Consider the following 23,003-nt stretch of genomic DNA (forward strand, 5'->3'; position numbering starts at 1 on the left):
TCAATCCCCAGAACTCCAGCCCAAATTTCCAGAGTACTCCTCCTTACCTCAGCCAGCAAGCGTGGCCCGCACTTATATTATAAGTATTATATTATCAATGTGGCTAATTATCAATGACAAAGTGACATAAAGTGACCTTAAATTGAAAATAATACTGCAATGCAATGCAATGAAAAAAAAAAAAAAAAAAAAATATATATATATATATATATATATATATACACACACACATTTTTTGAACATTTTACCCAATTTTCCTCCCCAATTACACAACCCACTGGATAGTACTCCCCCCATCACATGTAATTCAGAGTGGTTCGGGGTGAAAAGTCCAATTGCAATATGAGTCCATATAATTTTTTTTTAAATCTGTCACTTTGATGAGTAAATGTCTTTTACTTTCAGCCCCTTTCAGCTTATTAAACCATTCGGCATGCTTATAAGGTTGTGCTTATAGCGTCTAACGCTCAAGCTGCATACTACCTAATATGTCAGCCACAAGCTAACTCGCTATTCACGGTACACAACACAAAACCACCAGAGACGCTGCCCCCCCATCCTCATCCCCCACCCCCCGAACAGCTCAGTGGCGCATCTGCATGATTTTGAGACTGGAATTGAAGGTATATTGCAGTGTGGCACCAAAAGAACCTGTCAATCAATATCTGGTAGAAGTGGCATAGCCTACCTGCACGACTCGTTTCACCGCTAAGAGTCTGCAAATAAATCGAGACGGTTGTGTGGGGCCCTAGAACATGAGAGAGAGAGAGAGAGAGAGAGAGAGACAAAGACAGAGAGTGACGTGAAACCAGAACCGAAAATTGCTCTTGAGGCTCTAACCGAAATTCATATGTGCCAACACTGCAAACGAAGTCTCCTCAGCAATGATTAAATGTGCAACACAGCCCCTACTTTGAGCTTCCACAGATGTGCAAATGCACACACACACACACACACACACACACAGCTTGTCTAGTTCCTGCTGAGATGCATACGCAAGAGAATAGGACTGCTATCAGCATAGGAACCTATTGGCACCATGCTGCCTAATGCCAGGCGTGGGCTAGTAGTGGGGTATAAATAAAGCCCCCAGCATTGAGCTGTGGAGCAGTGGAGGAACTGTGTTCTCTGGAATGATGGTGGTGGAGCTCCATCCAACACTTTTGATTGGGATAAGCTATGAGGTGTGGTGGTGATTATTCAAAATCCTGACCTCACTAACGCTCTTGACGCCAAATGCAATCAAATCCTCACAGCAGTGCTCCTCCAAAATGTAGTAGAAAGCCTTCTTCCCTGGACAGTAGAGACAGTTACTCCAACAAAAGCAGAATAAGCCAGGATAAACTTCTTCTAAAATATTTTTAATACCCTTGAGCAGGTGTCCCAATACTTTTGTCCATTTATCGTGCGACAATAAAGGCACTAATTAATAGCACTGATTTGACCTGCAAATATTATTATGATTTTTTTTTTCGTGAGGACACCTCGTGCTGCACCCCACACACAGACACACACACACACACACACACACACACACACACACACACCAACCCCCAGCCAGATGCCATCCAGGGCGCCTGCCCATGTCACCCATACCTAAATCCATCACTGCTCATCCATGTTCCAGATTCTGCTAATTAATGGCTTTCTGCTTCTCTCACATGACGGCTAATAATATGCTCTATCATATGCCACCCAGTATCTGATGACAAAGAGTCGCGCCGAAAGTGTGAGCTCAGTACGGCTGCCTACGCTAAAAAAGTACTTAATGACTCACAGATCTCAGAGCTGCGAGAACAAATGTGTGTGTGTGTGTGTGTGCAGTCATTTACGTGGACATTTGCGTGAAAGAGAGCCGCGAGAGTGCGTCAGTTCATGGGTGGAGAGTGCGGGCGGGGGGGGGGGGGGGGGTGGTGGTGTCGTATGGATGTTTGAATCATGCTTTGCAGGCGGAGCTTTGCCAAGGAGTGCCAAGTATGCCAGCGCACTGCACAGCCCCTCATACACGCGGGCGCGACACCGCAGGACAGACGGTGCACATGCTTGTCATTCATTTCCAACCAGTCCCAGCTGCGAGACGCAGAGGAGGCTAACCAAAACCGGCACCTGTAGTGTCCGTGCACGTCTCCATGGCAACCTGCATCAGTCTCGTCCATAGTCGGCCCTGGACTAGTTCTGAAACCTGGTCATGAGACATGTTTGAGCACTGGTGAGTAAACCAGCAAATTACGCCAGGACCCCCGAGTGGAGCAGCTGTCGTCAGGAGGTTGTGAGGTCAATCCCCGGCGTTGCCCCTGTCACCTGTGGCTGGGAGGCCGAGAAACACTCGGGGTGGGTGAGATGGCACCTATAAGATCCCAGTCGTTCAAAAACAAACCCATCTCTACGTCCTACATGTCCAAATGTTTGTGGACATCCCTGACACAGATGTGCAAATGCACACAATCGCACACATACAGAGTGTGTCTAGTCCCTGTGGAGAAGTGCGGCCAAAAGAATAGGACTCTCTGGATTCCTGTAAAGCTGTGAAAAGCGCTAATCCAATCAATGTGATTCAATTGATTCGATTCAGAGGATTTTCACTTAAATGATTCTGAATCACATTTAAATTGATCAAATCGAGAGATGGACTGAAGAACTGCAAACGAATCGAAATGTTATGAGGCCAGAGTTTTACATACCTACTCATGTGTGTGTGTGTGTGTTTGTTCCGAGCCCGCCTATCCGTCTCCAAACTGCCGCTATGGACCCGGCGGTACAATAGAGCCCATTCTCCCGGCCTGTCGGCCTCTCGGCGCTCGAATATCCCGTTCAATCAGAGCTCCCCTCTGTCCATACAATAGACTCCTTCTCTCCTATAATTCAGCCCATCAAACACACACAGGCCCATTCCGTCTCTCCCTGCTTCTCCACTCTTGCACACACTCTCCTCTGGGATTTCTGGGGCGAGGAAACTGCTGAGATACAGCGAAAACATCTTATTTGTCTCCTTTTAAGAAGAAAATCGTCCACTAAAGACGCTAAGAACACCTGGACGTGCATGCTTTTACTTACAAGACAATGGATAAATGGTCCCCAGCTTCTTTACACGCCTAAAAATAAAGATTCTACAATCATGGAAGAACCACTTTTGGTTCCATACAGCTGTGGTTCCCATGTTTACACACTGCCTTGAGCTCAGGAAGGGCTTGTTAATTAGCGGATTAGCAGGATCAGGTGTGTTGGGAGCAGGGTAAACACTGACACTTGCAGGGCAGGGGGTTCTCCAGGACCAAGGCTGGGAATGTAAGATTAGTAAAGAACCTTTACATCAAGTGTGAACCATTGGATGGTTCTTCATGCTTCACGGTTCGTCATGTTTGGAAGGACGACCTCTTTTGGCAACATGATGGTGTTTTCTTCATTAAACATCTATTAATAAATACTCAAGTGTCATTATATATATATATATATTATTGAGTGCATATTATTATTATTAATAAATTATATTATTTAATCATATATTATTATTAGTCCCCATGTAGGTTTATTTCTACATTTGCAATTAAAACAATATTTAAAAAACATACATTTACTTTAACTTGTCTTTGGATATTTTGGTATCATTTAATACTATCACAATAATTTATATACTTTTATAACTATATACATATTTATTTATTGTTTTAATGAAAAAACATGTTTATCTCATCAGTATAATTTTTATTTGAATTTTTGTGATAAAATATTTTGTATTTTATTTTATTATTTTTTAAAGGTCTGTTCACATTTCACTGTAGATCACTGGACCGGAATTTCAGTGCCTGAAAGGCGATACATAAATAAAGGTATTATTGTCTATCTATCTCTTGACAATCCACCCATTCCTTTCTTCGTCCTGATGCCCTTCCGGCTGTATACTTGTAATGAAACTAGCCTTGGGGAGTGTAGTGTCATGTTCCCCAAACACAGCAGCACATCTGATATTTCCATTTGCTGCATTAGCTGCAACAACAGCCTCCATCCTGACACGCCCAGCTTCCATTGTATTTACACAGAAGCGCTACTCTCACTTTACGCCCTAAAGCATCATTGTTCATTTATTAATCCTTAGCCTCATCATTCAGTATTACTCCAAATTCATCAGTACAATGATTTAGTCTCTGTTGTTCAGTAACAAGAGTTTTTTTACTGATTAGTATCTACTGTGAATTGTTTGATAATTGCCACAAATTATTCAGTAATTACAACAAACTATATAAAAATACATCATATAATTTTACAGCAACTAGTATTAATTATTCAAGTACTACTATAGTTGGTTTAATAACTGCTACAAATTATTTAGTAATTGCCACAGATTCTTCAGTATCTACTCTGGACTATACAATAAAATACTAAAAATGTTCAGCAACTTACGATGAATTATTTAGTAACTACAATTCAGTCAGTAACTACTATGCATTTTCCAGTAACTACTACAAATTATTTAGTATCTCATGAATTCTGAACTTTGAATTTGGTAATTACTTCTAATTATTCAGTAATTACTACAACTTATTCAGCATATACTACATATTATTCTGTAATTACTACAAATGATTCCGTAATTATTTCTAGTTACTTGGTAATTACTACAAATTATTCAGAAATGACTGCAAATTCTTCAGTATCTACCAAAAATTATTCAGTAATTACAACTTACAGTAATTACTACTAATTGTTTAGATACTTTTCAGAATCAGACTCCTGCAAAACTACTGTGTAAAATGTTAGTTTCATCATGTAAAATCAGTGTAAGATTCAGTTACTGCTGTGTATTATTTTTTATAAAACCCCTGCCTAACGTTTTTATCATCTATACTCTGAAAGCATTAAAAGGGGTTTATTACCACATCCCTAAGGAGCAGTTCCCTGCGAGTACTTCCCTCATGCCCTGTGGCTGTCGTAAGGCGAGCGGCTGATCTCAGGTGGCTCTGGCTGAACTGGTGGCTCCTGCAGCTGAGAGCAGGAAAACAGATGAAAGCAAACGACAAACTGTCAGAAGGCAGAAGCAGCAGACCCAGCAAGGACGGATTCATGACGTCTTAATGGTTCTCCACAGTAAGGCGCATACGACAAGGCCGGGTTTCGCAGATGAGGAAAAGGGAAAAAACACTATTATGAATCACCAGGTTTTACCAGTGGCTGGCATCTCCACCAGGACTGGAAAGCAATCAAATACTCAGAGAACAAAAATAACCCCAACCTCAAATATTATTGTAGCTCCCGGCCGACTAGACGTCTCATTCCTGGATTTTAAATGAGTCCCTTTATTAAAGCAGCGCTATGTAGGTTTGGGGATTTGTGGCGGAAATGTAATATCGAGCAACTAGCAGAACATTTCTGTAACATCAGCCGTGGCCGTCGACAGGGAATCAAACCTTTAGTCTTCAGTGTGTGAGGAGGTGTTCTCACTACAGCGTCATTCACAGTAGGGATAAACAATGGCTTTCGAATAATATCAGCAGATACATGCTTTAAAATGATCTGCATTGGACAGAAGTTCATTTCTTACTGATATTTCAAACTGATTTATGAGGTATATTTATTAATTTATTTATTTTATTATTTTAGTTATTATTTTATGTTTACTACGGCTCTAAATAAAGCATTATGGACAATTATACATATATATATATATATATATATATTAATGCTAATGTTTCACAATGTGCAAATATGTACACATAGTAGTGTGTATATCAATGGACTCTTAATTCGCAGCAGCCTATTTAGCTGGACCAGAATGTCCAACTCTAGAGCTGAACAAAGTATAGAAGATCTCACTGCTACAGTTTGGCCAACATTTCAAATTCTCCAACTTTTAACACTTTAAATTCTTCAACCAAATAAGCTATTTTTCTTTGACCCTTTTAGGTGTTTTATAAAACTTATAAACTACATCTACAGAACTACATCATCCTGCCACGCAAAAACCTTCAATATTTTCATTTTCTGACATATTTAATAAATATAAATTCACATAAATAGAAATTACTTATAACTAAATAAAATAAAAAAAATGTTTCAAGATTTTTGCATGACGGCAACAATATTCAAGAAATGTTCCATCATGGAGAAGAAACATTTAATCAGCAAAAGCACTTTAAAGCTTCAAATGTAGAAAACGTCTATGCAGAACCACCACTTTTACTAAACAACTCTTGAGGTATCCAGTACCTACTAATTATTACTATACTGTACTATACTTATACTAATTATTCAGTAACTACTATGATTTTTTTTGTAACTACTACACATTAATCAGTAATTACTACATATTACATAACTACCATTAATTGTTTTTTTTAATACTACACATTATTTAGTAGTTACGACAAAGTATTTGGACACAACTAGGAATTTTGAAGAAACTACTACAGAATATTTAGTAATTACTACAAATGATTTAGTAATTAATACAACTTATTCAGTATCTACTATGAATTATTTTGTAACTACTTTGCATTTTCAGTAACTGCTATGAATTATTCAGTAACTACTATGATTTCTTGAAACTACTATGCATTAAACAGTAATTACTACATATTATTTGGTAACTACTATTAATTGTTTTTTAAATACTACCCATTATTTAGTAGTTACAAGTCATTTAGAAACAACTATGAATTTTGAAGAAATTTCTACAGAATATTTAGAAGTAACTTATTCAGTATCTACTGAATTATTTTGTAACTACTTTGAAAAAACTACTTTTTCAGTGACTGCTACAAAGTATTTAGTAACTACTTCAAAGGTATGGATCTACTATGCATTATTCATTATGATTCATTATTATTCATTGTTCAGCAGCTACTTAGAATAATTTAGGAACTATTATAAAGCTACTCTGTAAAATATAAATTCACAATAGTTGGTTTTTAATGCACAGAATCAACAGAAATGTTTGTAATGTATAAAGTTTATAGTGTATATTTAAGTTTATAGGTCTATATATATATTTGCATAATGTCCTCTAGCTCATTTACAAATGTTTTTTAAATAATATAGGGATATGCAAATAACAAACCGAACACTGACCCGGACAAGAGCTGCCCATATCTCACTTAATTCACATGACCGACTCTGGAAGGGAGCCAAGTGGCAAGGATTTTATAAAAGCAGAAGAACAAGAACATGCCATAACTGCAGCAGAGCAAGAAGCGCGTCATACTGGGCAAGATAACCTCCGTCAGGGAGTGGAAAACAAGGCTCATAGCCAGCTGAGGCGTCTCAATGGCCCTGTGTTTCACAAGCTGAGGTATAACAGTGTAGTTCAGGGGTGGGGGAACAGAGGGCAAGTGCTGTTAGGGCTGGGATAATGCACAATAGACGTGAGGATGTCTATTCAATGCTGCCGGAGGTCTGATTTCCAAAACCATGTGGGTCTCTTACTGATAAAGCCCAGTTAAAACCAACCCAACGGTCTCCAACCAAGACCAACCCTCTAAGCCTGGCTTTCCGTAGTGAAGCGGTCACATATTTAATAGAAGGTTGTCCACCACCTGAGTTCAGTGGTCTTCACCCAGACTCCTGGAGAGTTACAGCACCTACCTGCTGATTCTGAGGGTTCCAACCCTCATCCACCCCCCCTGATCCAACCAATTACGGCCTTCAGAAGTTCTTGACAGACTGTGATCGGCCGAAACCTGCAGGAAGGGGCTGTATCTCTCCAGTAGGAGGGTTGAAGATCACTTGTCTAGAACAGTGTGAAGAGGAGAACATTATAGAACATTCTAGATGAGGGGAACGCATTTTAAAACTGCAAGAACGTTCTAGAACTGGAAGAACTGGGTGACCAATCTAGAACTGTGTTAGGGAGCAAACAATGTGAATAGGGGCGCTCCAAACCAGGATAAAGGGGAGTATAGCCTGGAACTGGAAGATCTGAGATCTGAGAATACATGACAGAAGAGTGAGGCAGAACATTCTAGAACAGGGAAGATGAGGGGGAACATTCTGGAACAGTGGTCTCCAACCCCACTCCTGAAGAGTTACAGTATCTTCATGCAGACGTTCTAGAACAGTGTGAATGGGGGCATTTTTAGGTCTGTACGAAGGGGAACGCGTTCTAGAACTCTAGATCATTGTAGAACTGTTAGAACTGGCAGAACATTCTAGAACTCTAGATCTGAGAACTGGCAGAACATTATTGAATTGTGAGAATATACTAGAACAGCATAGGTGAGGCAGAACATTCTAGAACAGTGTGAATGAGGGCATTTTGAGACCTGCATGAAGGAGCACACGTTCTAGAACTCTAGATCATTGTAGAACTGTTAGAACTGGCAGAACATTCTAGAACTGTATGAAAGAAAAATATTCTAGAACTCCAGATCAATGTAGAACTGTTAGAACTGGCAGATCATTCTAGAACACAGCCGCAGGTCATCGGTGTGGCGTTGCGCTAATGACGTCCAAGTCCAAGGCATGTTAGCAATGTTAGCCTAGCATCATCCGTTCTAAACATGACTTGGATTGAGAGGCCTAAAGTGAAGACTGGAAACAACCGCAGGTCATCGGTGTGACGTTGCGCTAATGACGTTGCCATTTTTTGGGGTGCGTATTTACAGAGATGAGATTACTTACAGTCCATGTTCAGTGCTTGTTAGCAACATTAGCCTAGCATCACCCGTTCTAAACATGGCTTGGATTGAGAGGCCTAAAGTGAAGACTGGAAACAACCGCAGGTCATCGGTGTGACGTTGCGCTAATGACGTTGCCATTTTTTGGGGTGCGTGTTTACAGAGATGAGATTACTTACAGTCCATGTTCAGTGCTTGTTAGCAACATTAGCCTAGCATCACCCGTTCTAAACATGGCTTGGATTGAGAGGCCTAAAGTGAAGACTGGAAACAACTGCAGGTCATCGGTGTGACGTTGCGCTAATGACGTTGCCATTTTTTGGGGTGCGTGTTTACAGAGATGAGATTGATTACAGTCTAAGTTCAGTGCTTGTTAGCAACATTAGCCTAGCATCAACCATTGATTAAATATGGCTTGGATTGAGAGGCCTATGGTGAGGCCTATTGTAAAAACTGGAAACAACTGCAGGTCATCGGTGTGACGTTGTGTTACTGAGCTCCTACACTTTTTTGGATGTTGAGTGCCATAGCGCCTCGGCGGCTATTTCGAGACGAGCAGGCGAGACGGGCTGATGAGAAGTATGTTCTGGTCTCGGTTCATCTGCTGGAGGTATGAAACATGAAGCGCAAACAGACCACAGTCCTCCAACAATCACCCAGCTATGGGGCGGTGTGGTGAAGTCGCACAAATGACGCAAATTCTCTCCTTTCTTATACACAACACACAAACAACACACACACACACACACACACACAGCCCACGCCGCCTAAACAGGCTGGCATAAACACAGCTAATTTATTCATCATTCTAAGCGAGTCAACACTGAATGGCGTTTTACATTTTCACACAAGCGTCAAGACTGGGAGCCCCAAACAAAAGGCAGTTCTGGCAACAGGCTAGAATAACATATCTCCACTCAATTACTCTCAGAAATAGAGACCCCCACACCAGCACACACACACACACACACACACACACAAATATGTGTGAGGCGGTGGTGAACTCGATACGTCTCTTATTTACAGACAAACGCAGCCCTGTTGGTGGCTTGGCTGTAACGTCTCTGGACTCTGTGAAGCTACAGTGTGGCCACTGTACTGATCAGAACAAAGCCAAGTGCGGGTTTTCCGTTCGGGCCCGTACCCCTCTTACAGGGCTCGCTTGTTTGGCTGAAAGGGACAGGTCTGCGGCTCCTTTTGGCCTGAGGGGGCAACAGCTTAGACGGACAGGAAAAGTTCCTTCAGCCGTCCTGAAACGTGTGAGCTTTCTTTCCCTTCACAGTCGTGGAAAAACACAGTGCTGTCAATAGACTTAATAGACCTAAATACGTGTATTGACTTTATATATTAATCAGAACAAACACAGTCATAAGAAATTAAGTGTTTTGGAGGGGGGTTTGAGTGGCTCAGTAGTCTATGCATTACCACTATGGCCCAGGGGGTCGCGCTAGCTTTGCCATCACCAGCCGAAGCCAGAAAGAGCACAATTGGGTGCCCTCCGAGTGGGCAGGTGGCGCTGTTTCCCCTCTGCACACTTTAAGCAATGTTGGCTGACACAGGCACAGGCTGGTGTGGTGTAGCTGGGGACCCTGGGGGCCAATTTCTTTAAGCATGTTGAATGCACACACATACGCAGATTGAAGCATTGCCAATAGAATAGGACTGTCTGGAGCATATATAGCCCCTATAAAGCTATAAAAGCCCCCCAGCATTGAGCTGTGGAGCAATGCAAGAACTGTGTTTTCTGGAATGATGGTCCATGAAGCTCCATCCAGTACTTTCGGGATGAGTTGGGGAGTTGGGGATGATGAGGTGGGACGGTGATCATCTAATATCCTGACCTCACAAAAGGCTCTTGTTGCTGAATGCAATCAAATCCACATCAATGCTCCTCTAAAATCTAGTAGAAATAAGGAAGGAATAATGAATAAGCAGGTGTCCCAATACTTTTGTCCTTAGAGCGTTTCAAGTAGAGCATTCAGAAGGTCAAGAGTAAAGTGAGGTGATATTTGCCTTCCACTGTCTGGCACGTTCCACCGATCACCAAGACACGGCCCACTCACTTCCACTTCCATATGACCTCCCACTGGATCCGGATGTCACTGCACAAGTCATGACCAGTACTTACTTCCTTCTCAGTGTTTAACACACTCTGCGAATGGATCCCAAATGAGTTATTAATGTCAGCTCTGACTGAAGCAAAGTCCTTGGAGAACGTTCAGCCTTCAAAACAACCCTTGAGGAGAAAGAACAGCCATATTTTACACAGCGTGATAAAATGTCAAGGTTGTTAGTTGATATTTTAGGCGTCAAGAGTTGTAAAACGTCTAGAGGGTACGAAGTAGAAGGCCGGGATTCGGTTTGAGGAGGAGAACATGGTCAGAATAGCGCCAGGAGCTTTTCCCTGGGCGGTTAGGCTGCTCGCCGAGCCGGTGTGAGTGAAGGAGTGAGACTGGGCCTTTTCCCTCCTCCCAGATAAACTACAACTCAGGGATAATCCCAATGAAACATCTGTCCCTCTCTCCCTCCTCTTTTTCTTCGTCCCTCATTCAGGCACGCTTGATCGCAGCGGACAGCTGCCTGGCACAGAGGCTTCAACAGCTGCCCACTCTTTTCCTATTCCTTGCTCTCTCTCTCTCTCTGGGGGCCGAAGTGTCCACTGAAGTGTGCTCTGGTTTGGAAAAGGAAGCTAAAATCAAAGCTCTGGCAGAACGTGCTCGCCGGATTCGGAATTGCTTCAAGAATCTATGAACACTACTTACAAGCTGAGGGCTTACAAGCTAAGGCAACCCTCTGTGTGTTAATTCCAGCCCTGCGCACTACGTACTTCCCTATCTAGAACATGGACATTCCCATCTTGAAACTGCAGATCTAGGACTAGAAATCTGGTTAGACCACCACTCGTACACACAGTCAGTGATGTATCTAGAACTTCCAGGAGGCCTAGACTTACAATGAACTCATGAAACTGGTTCCACCCATTGGAAATCACTGGTGGATTTCTCAGCCACTTCCCTGATTGGGTCATTTTCCATTGGCCGTTTTACAATGTTAACCTTTTTTGTTTCCAACCAAAACTCTCGTTCACTGTCAGTGATGTATCTAGAACGTCCAGAAGGCCTAAACTGAAATCCCCCATAAAACTGGTTCCACCCATTAGAAATGAGAACTTCACTGGCTGATTCTTTGGTCACTTCCCATTCATATTGATAGTCAGTCTGATGTGCAAGTCCTTGCAACTTGCACTCACAGTCCGTGAAGTATCTAGAACGTCCAGAAGGCCTAGACATTTCTTCCTGATCTCATGGAACTGGTTGCATGCATTAGAAATATGAATTTCTAAAAGATATCCTTTGATATTTTCCACTTTTATTGACAGTGCAAGTCCTTCAGCCCAGCTCCTGAAGTCCTAACCAATGGGAGAGCTCATTTGACAGTATCCTCCTAGATACCACTGGAGGAAATCCTGATTGGATGATTTTCAATCAAAACTCTCATTTACTGTCAGTGACGTATCCAGAACGTCCAGATGGCCTAGGCTGACATTTAAACATTGAACTCATGAAACTGATTCTACCTTCATTGGTTGCTTCTTTGGCCACTTCCCCTTTATTTTGAGAGTCAGTCTGATGTGTGAGTTCTTCAGCCCAGCTCTTGAAGTCCTAACCAATAAGAGAGCTAATTTGACTGTATCTGCCCAAATACCACTGGGGAACATCCTAATTGGACTTCTGTTGCCTATTTTACAATCTTCAGCTTTTCGTTTCCAAACAAAACTTGCACTCATGGTCCGTGAAGTATCTAGAACGTCCAGAAGGCCTAGACTTTCTTTCTGAACTCATGAAACTGGTAGCATGCATTATAAATATGAATTTCTAAAGGATATCATTCATTATTTCCCATTTATACTGACAGTGCAAGTCCTTCAGCCCAGCTCTTGAAGTCCTAACCAATAAGAGAGCTAATTTGATTGTATCTGCCCAAATACCACTGGGGAACATCCTAATTTGTACTTACGATCAGTGATGTATCTAGAAAGTGGTTGTTGCAAGCTTTGGAAATCTGAACTTTACTGGTGGATTCCTTCATTATTTTCAATTTATTTCCACAGTCAATCTGACGTACAAGTCCTTCAGCCCAGCTCTTGATGTCCTAACCGATAGGAGAGCTCATTTGACTGTCTCTGCCGTGATACCACTGAGGAAATTATCCTGACTGGATTGTTTTCCACTGGCCTTTTGAAGGTCCCACAGAAAATATGGGAGATTCGAGACAGGAGAGTGTTGCTGCAATATTTCTAGAAATCATTCGACCTTCCTAGACAGTCAGATTCCCTTTGTTAGCATACAGCACCCCCCTGCATTTCCCAGCGTCAACACACGACTGGATTTGAGACACTCTTGCAAAGCAGAGCCGGTCATTAACTAAATGAATCCACTAAAATCCTAATAGCTAGAACCTCTGTGTGCCTGTATGGAGTTCTCTAGACCAATGGTTAGCTCGCATTAGACAATAGGGACTCAGTAGGAGAGGAAGGAAGGAAGAGCACACTGCTGGAGCTTAATTCCGACACTTACTGGAAAACTGTGCTTGTGCGACCAAAGCTTTGATCCAATTTGAGACCAAACCATCCCAGAAAGCATTTCCAGCTCTTTTCGGCTCTGGGTTTATTTCCGGTGAGCGAATGGCAATTAAACTCTGCTGCGATGCCCGCAATGTCATTCCGCCCTTCTCGTAATCTCCGCGTTTTGGTACAGTCCTCTTTTCCCGGGCCGTATTTACACATCACCCCTCTGATGAGATGTACTGTGGAACGCTCCGCCATCGCCTCTCCTTCTACACTGCCAACGAGGTCAAAGACAGGTCAGCGGCGTTTTCCCTGAAGTAGGTGTGCCCAGTAAGGTGACACTGACAGGACGACAGCCAGCAGTGCGGCTGCCACAGCTCTGGCAGCGCACTTGCAGGCCATGGCTTCCATTCTGGCTCCTGCATTTGGACTCTTGACAGGGTGGCTATGTGTGTGTGTGTGTGTGTGTGTAAGCACTGGTGCCTTATATAGAGACAAGCCCGAGCTGATGGAGATGGTCCATCATCCCAGGAATCCCAGGGGGAATAACAACACACTCCATGAGACAGCCGCCAAAACAAGACCCCAAACAGGCAAGCTGAGGACGTACGCTGCAGAGCCCCTTGTCAATTTTCACGCATTTCAACCAAAATAACACCAAAATATACGATTTTAAGCTCAGATTCCAGGCCAAACCATTAAACAGCAGCTGGGAAGACTAATAATAACAACAAGAGGTGCACGCTAGTAGCCGTCAACTAGCATGGCGTAATTTGCATTATGCTAATTACAGACTCTGAGCTTTCACTTCTTGTTAAGTTTGATGGCGTGTAAATTTGTTTTCGGACGGCTTAGCTGACATTTTGTGGGGAAAAAAACAAGATACTAAACTGATAATTTAATTAACAAGCAATCAAGCAGGGCTACGTCTGCTAATATGTCGGGCTGTGGTAGCTTGCTAACTGAACACGGGGTACAGAGCTAATTTACATGCAAAACTGGGATCTGAAGGGGCTACAACAGACCTGTTAATATAAGACCAGGAATTAAGACCAGTTGCCTTCATTTCTGATGAATCGTGACAGCATGCAAACTTGGTTTAGGTTGCTGACATGTTAGCAAAATGTAACCTTGCTAATATACCATGCTAATGTATCTCAAACATGTGCTAATCTGACTCCAAACAACCAAATTCAACTAATAATTGAATTTACAAGATATCCAGCTATAGAATCATTTTTTCCTTATTTAACCTTTTTACTGCCAATTCAACTGATATAGGAACAAGAAGTAAGGCTAGTAGCCTTCAACTAGCATGGTGCAATTTGGATTATGCTAATTAAGAACAACATTATTTGTATCCTTCACAACATAATATATATATATTTTTTTATTTCAACAACAAAAATAAGAGATTGAAGCAAAACATGTAATTATTTCGTAATAAACTGTAACCTTGCTAATATACCATGCTAATGTATCTCAAACATGTGCTAATCTGACTCCAAACAACCAAATTTAAACCCAGCGAGTACAAAAGTGGGATTTGGACAGAATTAAACTGACTAAAACATTGAGATGAACTAATAACTATTATCTCCACGACTAATATAACGCTAGTAGCCCTCAACTAGCCTGACGCCATTTGTATTATGCTAACTGCAGTCATACGCTTCACCTTTTAGACATACGTTTGTTTGTGACGTTCTAAGGTAAAAAATACCAAACTAATAATTAAATTTACAAGAAATTCAGCTATAGAATCATTTTTTCCTTATTTAACCTTTTTACTGCCAATTCAACTGATATAAGAACAAGAAGAAAGGCTAGTAGCCTTTGAATAGAATAGTGCAATTTGGATTATGCTAATTAAGAACTAGAAACCTTTTTTTTTATCCTTCACAGCATAAAATATATATATATATATATATATATTAATTTTAACGACAAAAATAAGAGATTGAAGAAAAATATGTAATTATTTCGTAATAAACTGCAACCTTGCTAATATACCATGCTAATGTATCTCGAAAACATTTGCTGATCTGAATATAAATAACCAAATTCAGACACAGCAAGTATAAAAGTGGGATTAGGACAGATTTAAACTGACTAAAACACAGAGATTAACTAAGCATCATTATCTCCGAGACTAATTAAGATCAGGAAGCGAACGCTAGTAGCCTTAAACTAGCACGACGCCATTTGTATTATGCTAATTATATACTCCAAGCTTTTACTTCATATTAAACATGATGGCATTTAAAATTGGTTAATTTGGCATGTAGGTCGCTTAGCTGACATTTTGCGGGAAAAAGATGAACAAACTCATCATTTAATTAACAAGCAATCAAGGTGGAAGAAGCTTGATAATTTGTGTAGCTATTGCAGCTTGCCGAGTAAATATGAGGTACAGAAGTAATTTAGATACAGAACTGGGATCCGAATGGTGTTAGAACAGACCAGAACTAAATGGTCTTCTGAGATATATATATATATATATATATTTATTTATTTTTGACATTTTATTGATAATCAACCAATATAAGAACAATTAATAAAGCTAATATGCTTCAAATAGCAAAGCACTAGCATAGCAATTTTAATTATGCTTATTAAGGACTAGGACTAAGAGGTTTTATCACTATAATTATGTCCTAAGATGATAGTTAATATAAGAACAAGAAGTGAAAGCTTATAGCCCTTAACTAGCATGCTATTTTTTAATTAAGCTATTTTCATTACGATAATTACTGGAGCTTTCACTTACTTTTTTAAGTGTGATGGCATGCACATTTATTTTAGGCCGCTAAGACTGACATTTTGAGAAATAAAAAAAGTTGAATTAACATTTAAATATCTTTAACTTTGCTAATATGTCCCGCTAATGTATCTTGCTGACGCCAAATCTACAAAGAAGGAGCCCTGATTATCCCTGATAGCAAAAGAATGGTGGACCACTGTTGGCCCACTAACGTCAAAGCATTTTGCTCAGTGGTTTCTCGGGAAGGCCCGCCGGTGGTTCATCAGAGTACTAAAAAAATGCTACTTGTCACGCTCAACTTTAGTCATCCTTTATAAATGAATTTACTAAATAATTTTCAGTTCCAGCAACAACATTTTCAACTAAATCATTGTATTTCAGACCTGATTTTCCAAAATAAAAGTCTCTGTGCATTTCAAATTTGTTTGGGAAGACTAAAAGCTAGTTAGATCTTGCACGCATGACACTAATCTGGGTGGTCCAAGCAGTGTTAAACAGTCAGTGGGGTGTTGACGTTATCAAGCCGGTGGGCCGATATATATATCCTCGCTGGATGGCACCACAGTCTTTCCAATCTTATGGTGTTAAAGCAATGCCTGAACTGCTAACACAAACAGCAAGCAGTGAAGGCTAGTAGCGCTAAACTAGCATGGCACGGTTCTCATTGTGCTAATAAGGGATTAGCTTAGAAGTATCATCTTATTAAACATGACATTTTGAGAAAATAAAACGTAAAATAAAAGTAATAAACAATGTAATCAACAACGTCTAGAAATGCAATCAAGAAAAGTCTAGTAATCAGCAATGTAACCTTGCTAATGTGTCGTGTTGATGGTATCTTGCTAACGTTTGCTGCCACCAAGTAGCAAATACACAGACCTAACTACAAAAGTGGGATTTAGATAGTGTTAAATAGAGCAGAACAAAGAGGCTTCGTCAGCACCACAGTGTTTTTCTTTTCAATCGGTCCTTTAGGAACTTCGGGGGTCCCCGAATTATTAAAAGACTACTAAGACTCCTTTGTTGCTTCAGGATTCTTAGCCTGGCGGCTTTGGCTGAAGAAATCTCTCGGCTTGACGAGACTCCTCGAAATCTCCACCATGTGTAACGCAGGCTACCCTCCGAAACACAAGGAAATTCACAAGGAGACAAGGAGGTAATCAAAATGTACTTCTAGGCAACCTCCCGTACCTGCACACCTTCTTTAACGTAGCGGGGTACGTCGCAAACTATTACGTGCCGCCAATCCAGGATTAGCTTTGTCTTTTATATCCTATCAGAGCCAGATTGGAGCTGATCCTAGATAAATGCTATTATTATTCGGAGATGTTTGATATCGATGGAGCCCAGAGCTCATTATTCATACGTGCTTCCATGGCTCTAACCGTCGGTCAGGTAGACGGTTTAGCTTTGAGCGCCATGAGCGGCTCCGAGGCCCGAGGCCACTGATAGCATTAATGAGGGGGCTGCACAGGCTGGAGGCTGGAGAGTGCTAGCGCTGGCCTTTTCCAGCTTCTTTAACTGGGAAAAGATGTGCTTGCATTATGCACCACGATTCTGAGGGAACACACCTCGAGGCGAAGAGCAGAGGAAGACTAAAAGGAGCGCGAAAGCGAGGGACAGATTTTGCCAGAAGGCATCTCTTGTGACAGATGTCACTTCAGAGAGGGAGAGGAGAGTTGCTAGTCGCTAATGTTTCAAAGTTACACACTGTTGCCCAACAGCCTCCGACAAAGGAGCTGCAAACCGCGGGCCTGGTGCTGGGGGCCACACAGATGAGCTTCTATGACAATCTCTGTTCAGCAATCAGACACAAATAAAGCCACATCTGGGGACAAATGATATTTACCGAAGTTCTGCGCTTACGGCTACGGGCTACGGGCTACCAAGCCGGGACGTTTCTCGTTAGATTTACCGTTACAGTAGTGATACAGTGTGTACGGGTGGAGAGTTCCCACAAATACTAATACAGACACCAATGCTGGCCTACAGTATTCGAGTACCTTACTCTCAGAGAGTTAACGTGAGCCTTGCACAATCCAGTCACAAGCAAAACAGCACCATGGGTCCAGCACTCCAAGTCCAAGTCCGATCACCCAAACCACCTACAGTTTTTCTAATGTGAACCCTGCCGTCTAATCAGCTAGGCCACCACAGCAGAGACAGAGTAGGAAATTTCCCTTCCTCCAGTCACCAAATCAGATCACAAGTGGCCACTGGAGACTCATTCCAGACACATGTGAATGCCAGGTGTAGACGGCAGTACGTCTCGCTGTCCCGTGGTGATCAGATCTCTCAGGATGGATGCTAACCCCTTCCCCCTTCAACCAATTGATCAACTTTTCTGAATGCCATTTACATTCATGGCATTTAGCTGACGGTCTAACCCAGAGCGACTTAGTGACCCCGAAGTTACTCATATTACAGAGGTGGACTAATGTAGTGTTAGGAGTCTTCCCCAAGGATTTTTTTTTTTAGAAGTGCAACGCAGCATAGTCACCCAGACCGGAAGCTGAACTCCAGTCTTATTCGCTATAATGTAATGCTGTTATTCGTTAAAGCACCACAAGGAAAAAACTCAGGAAAAAACATAGCGCATCCAACAAGCACAAAAGCAATCTATTATACAGCAATTAAAACATGGTAGCTTACAGAAAGCACCAATTCTAAACTCATTGATCTGTTTTACTATGTGCACACTCCTCTGGTGGCCTGTGAATGGCCACAGAATGACCAGCAGAATGGCCACTAGGGGACCTGTGGCAAGATACATTCAAGAAGCCCTAATAAAGAATGGCTTAAACCTGCATTCTGTTCTGATATTTCTAACACAAGCCAGAATTAAGGTTCAGGTACTGAAGACAGGGAAGACCTATTGACAGATAAGTGTTGACAAAGTCTCATTCTGCAGGGCTTTGCTTGACCACTGAAAGAAGAAGTGACACGTCGTTCTTGTAACTCGAAAGTCAAGATCGCAGCCAAAGGTCAGCAACAGTGCTGTGCAAGAAGAAAAACAGCCTAATTCCTCTTTTACAGCTGAACACAGCCATGCGTATTGTCCAGTGTCTACCAAACACCTCATATCTACCCACTGGATTTTCGGTTCTGGCCTGTCTGCAGGTCAGGGCTGCAAACAATTGCCCATTATAGCAACTTTTTTTTAGTATACATGACAGAACCGCCCAATATAGGTCTATAACTAACCACATGATCGGGCATATCAGACCCAGATTTGCTTTTTTGGGCCTGTGTTGATTTGCATATACCGGCTAGGTGCTTTCAGTATGGTCACTCAATCCTCCCTGGACAGGTATTTGATCTTTCTGGGGGTTTGTAAAGCGGTCAGGGTGTACTGTGCTCTTACACCCAAGCTTTTCTTCCATGGATTATTATTATTGTACCATACCACTCTGCTGCCTACGGTCCATCTATATATAGGCTATAAGTTGGCCTATTCATCCTCCAGTAGTTTAGCCCCGCCCATTCAAGCCCAAGCTACAAGCAGTGTTTCAGCCCTGCTTTTTGAACAAGGCACGACACAGGCCAGCCAATCAGGAGAGGTTATCACACGTACATCAGTCTTAAAGATTCAGCCTGGTCAGATTGAGGGATAAACAGAGGTGAGGATAAATGGTGAGGTCAAAATGAATGATGACTGTTTTGGGCCCCTAAAACCATCATTTCTGACCGGAATTAGGTTATTAATGTTTGCCTTGATTTATGCAGACACCCACAGAAAGAAATGCTGGATATCTGGAGTGGATGAGGTCAGTCCAGATGCTCTCATGCTCTCATCACAATCGAAACACATATACTGCCTTGCTGGAGGAGTGCAGGAGTCATTTGCATATTACAGTGCAGTGACCATGTCTACCCAGACCTCGTAATGTGCTTTCCCAAGTTACTCTGCAGGCCAGGAGAACTGCCCTACACCGACCTGCCTCAACTATTTGTTGAGTGACATGTCAGTGAGAAATTCGGCGTGATTCAGTATTCAGCTCAGAGCGGTTTGATGTTTGTAATGCCCCATTCTGGAGAAAATTACAGAGCCTGATTTGTTCACAGTGGTGTCGGAACGAGACGTCTGAGGAGTTTAATGCCTCTAAAAGCTCCCCCACAAAGGTTATGAATGCACTGCTTGATGCCGGAGACGCTGATTTGGCCTAAAATGTACTTTTTGAAAACATTCGGAGACGGAGGTGGAGGGGTACATGCTGGCCGTTGTATGGCAAAATAGTCCCCAATTGTGGATCTGGTGATGTTACCATTCATTTCATCTGTGTATATATATTTGTATTTTTATTTTTTTTGTTTTGCTTATATTTCTATATTTTCATATTTTTATATTTTATTAATTAATATTAATATTTTTATTTTATTTTTCTTTTGCACTTTACTTCATTAAGTTAAGGTTTAGTTAAGTTTAAATGTAGATCTTTATTGTATAGCTTTGATGTGGGCAGACTGTCATAAAAGCATTTCACTGCAAGTTATACTGTGTATGACTATGTATGTGACAAATAAAATTTGATTTGAATATTATCAATAACACTCAGAATGACGTGTTGATTTATATATAATTTATATATAGGATTTTTTATTTTATATATATATATATATAAGCCTTTAAGTGTCCCTAGTTACAGTTCTGACTCAAAACTCATGGCACTCCATTTAGCTTTACCTAATTTTAAGTAAAAATGACATTAAAAATATCTAAAAAAATAAAAACATATATATTTAATGTATGAGTTCTGAGTTATTGACCACTGTTGACAGCTGCCACTCTCAGGCCCGAGAGCAAGGCCAGGGGTGCTGTAGTGTGGCTGGCCTTCCCCCTGACCCTGGCTTTCTAAGCTGGGATATGCAAAGAGAAGCCTTTCGCTGAAAATTGCACTTCCTAAAAACATTAGCAGACAGTACATGCAGGGTATCGTACGGCAAAATAGAAGAAGATGTCATGTGCCTTTCTGTAGGACTGATCCTGTTCCTGCCAAATGTGCTCTGCGTCCTTCAGCGTGGGGCTTCAGGTGGGGTTTGGAGGTAAATCCCTGCCCTGACATGAAAACTGCATTGCTCGACCTCAGAGAACCTGGAAGCACCTGGACGGGTTCCAAAACCTCTGGGTGATAATGTGATAAGGCTCAGTGCACAGCCATGCAATAATAATAATGAAGCCACATTAGGAACAGGCCTAAGTTAACGCACAGTAACACTACCACTACTACTAACAGGCCTTATAACAGTCATAATATCAACGGAGGGTTATAACCCCTTAGAATACAGTAGCCTGAGCCTGGGGTTTATAATAATAATAATAATAATAGTAATAATAATACTGACAATGCTACTACTATCACCACTACTACTACTAATAAGAGCTTATAACAGTCATAATATCAACAGAGGGTTATAACCCCTTAGAATGCAGTTGCCTGAGCCTGGGGTTTATAATAATAATAATAATAATAATAATAGTAATAATAATAATGACAATGCTACTACTATCACCACTACTACTACTAATAAGAGCTTATAACAGTCATAATATCAACAGAGGGTTATAACCCCTTAGAATACAGTTGCCTGAGCCTGGGGTTTATAATAATAATAATAATAATAATAATAGTAATAATAATAATGACAATGCTACTACTATCACCACTACTACTACTAATAAGAGCTTATAACAGTCATAATATCAACGGAGGGTTATAACCCCTTAGAATACAGTTGCCTGAGCCTGGGGTTTATAATAATAATAATAATAATAATAATAGTAATAATAATAATGACAATGCTACTACTATCACCACTACTACTACTAATAAGAGCTTATAACAGTCATAATATCAACAGAGGGTTATAACCCCTTAGAATACAGTTGCCTGAGCCTGGGGTTTATAATAATAATAATAATAGTAATAATAATAATGACAATGCTACTACTATCACCACTACTACTACTAATAAGAGCTTATAACCGTCATAATAACACTATACAGCGTTATAACACTATACACCCCCCCCCAAACCCCCCCAAAGGCAAATCATGACCTGACTGCTGTGGGCTGATCCTGCATCTCATCGTGGCTCTGCTGAAGCCTCTCACATCATCTCCCATCATGGTGAATCCGAGCAGCTCCCCCTCCCCGGTACCCCACCGCACGCTCTGCCTGCCTCTCTGCCCCCCTAATGCCCCCTTAAAGCCGCCCTCACTCACCCATCGCCTGCCTGCAGCGGGGCTCTAGATGCTCGTCGTTGCGGATGAGGCGGTGATCCGGTGGTCAAACAGCATCCCAGGTCTGATTTTTTCCCGCAGCGCGGAGCCTTTGTTCGGTGTGCGGTTCAATCAGCACCGGGGAGTCTTCACGGCGGAGCCCCGCCTCGACACAGCCGGTCCCGCTGTCCCCAAGCCCGGCCGCGGCCCATCCCGGAGCCGCGCTGCCGATGCGGAGAGGAAAAAGGCTGCCCCCCTGGGTCTCTCTCGCGCTTCTCCTCGTTGCAGCGCTTTTTGACGCTTTTATGGCTGGATCTCCTCTTCACCTCCTCCTCCTCCTCCTCCTCACCTCCTCTCGCGCTCCTTCTGCACCGTTACCCCCTCGCCAGCTCTGCGTGGCTGCACAAACACACGACGCCCTTCCCCGAGCATGCAGCGCTCACTTTCCGTTATTTTTGCATTTCTCCCTTCAAAGATCACGCGAAGAGGAGGAGGAGGAGGAGGAGGAGGAGGAGGAGGAGGAGGAGGAGGAGGGGAGACAGCAGCTGCAGCTCCGCCCCGTTCTGCTGCTTATCGCGCGGGTTCTTTTATTTTCCACCCGTATCACGACAAACCACGCCCCTTACGCTGCGATTGGCCGAGCTCCGCCCCCCCTGTGCTACTATTGGCCAGCGCCTCTTTTTTTGGCTTTGTTTTGCTTTTCACACGAGAAAATATTTCACGAAAAGGGAGAAAATAATTATGATAAAATAGTTATTATTAATATATTTATTATACATAATAACAAGAAAATTAATTATTGATTAGGATTATATATATATATTGTTTTCCTGTTTACCAAACCTG

The 23,003-nt window shown here is 41.8% G+C and overlaps 1 protein-coding gene across 3 annotated transcripts in view; it reads right to left on the reverse strand.

Moving 5' to 3' along the window:
- mgat3b (beta-1,4-mannosyl-glycoprotein 4-beta-N-acetylglucosaminyltransferase b) overlaps positions 1-22,630 on the reverse strand; it is a 47,793-nt gene extending 25,163 nt beyond the window's left edge. For 2 of the 3 annotated variants that reach the window (XM_072682830.1, XM_072682827.1), the window contains exon 1: positions 22,161-22,630. The gene's annotated coding sequence lies outside the window, so the exon portion shown is untranslated. Of the gene's footprint in view, positions 1-688; positions 749-22,160 lie in introns of all 3 variants that reach the window. The other variant, XM_072682829.1, reaches the window with a different exon arrangement.
- Between the last annotated feature and the right edge of the window lie 373 nt (positions 22,631-23,003).

This window comes from Salminus brasiliensis, chromosome 7, assembly GCF_030463535.1.
Source record: "Salminus brasiliensis chromosome 7, fSalBra1.hap2, whole genome shotgun sequence".
NCBI lineage: Eukaryota > Metazoa > Chordata > Actinopteri > Characiformes > Bryconidae > Salminus > Salminus brasiliensis.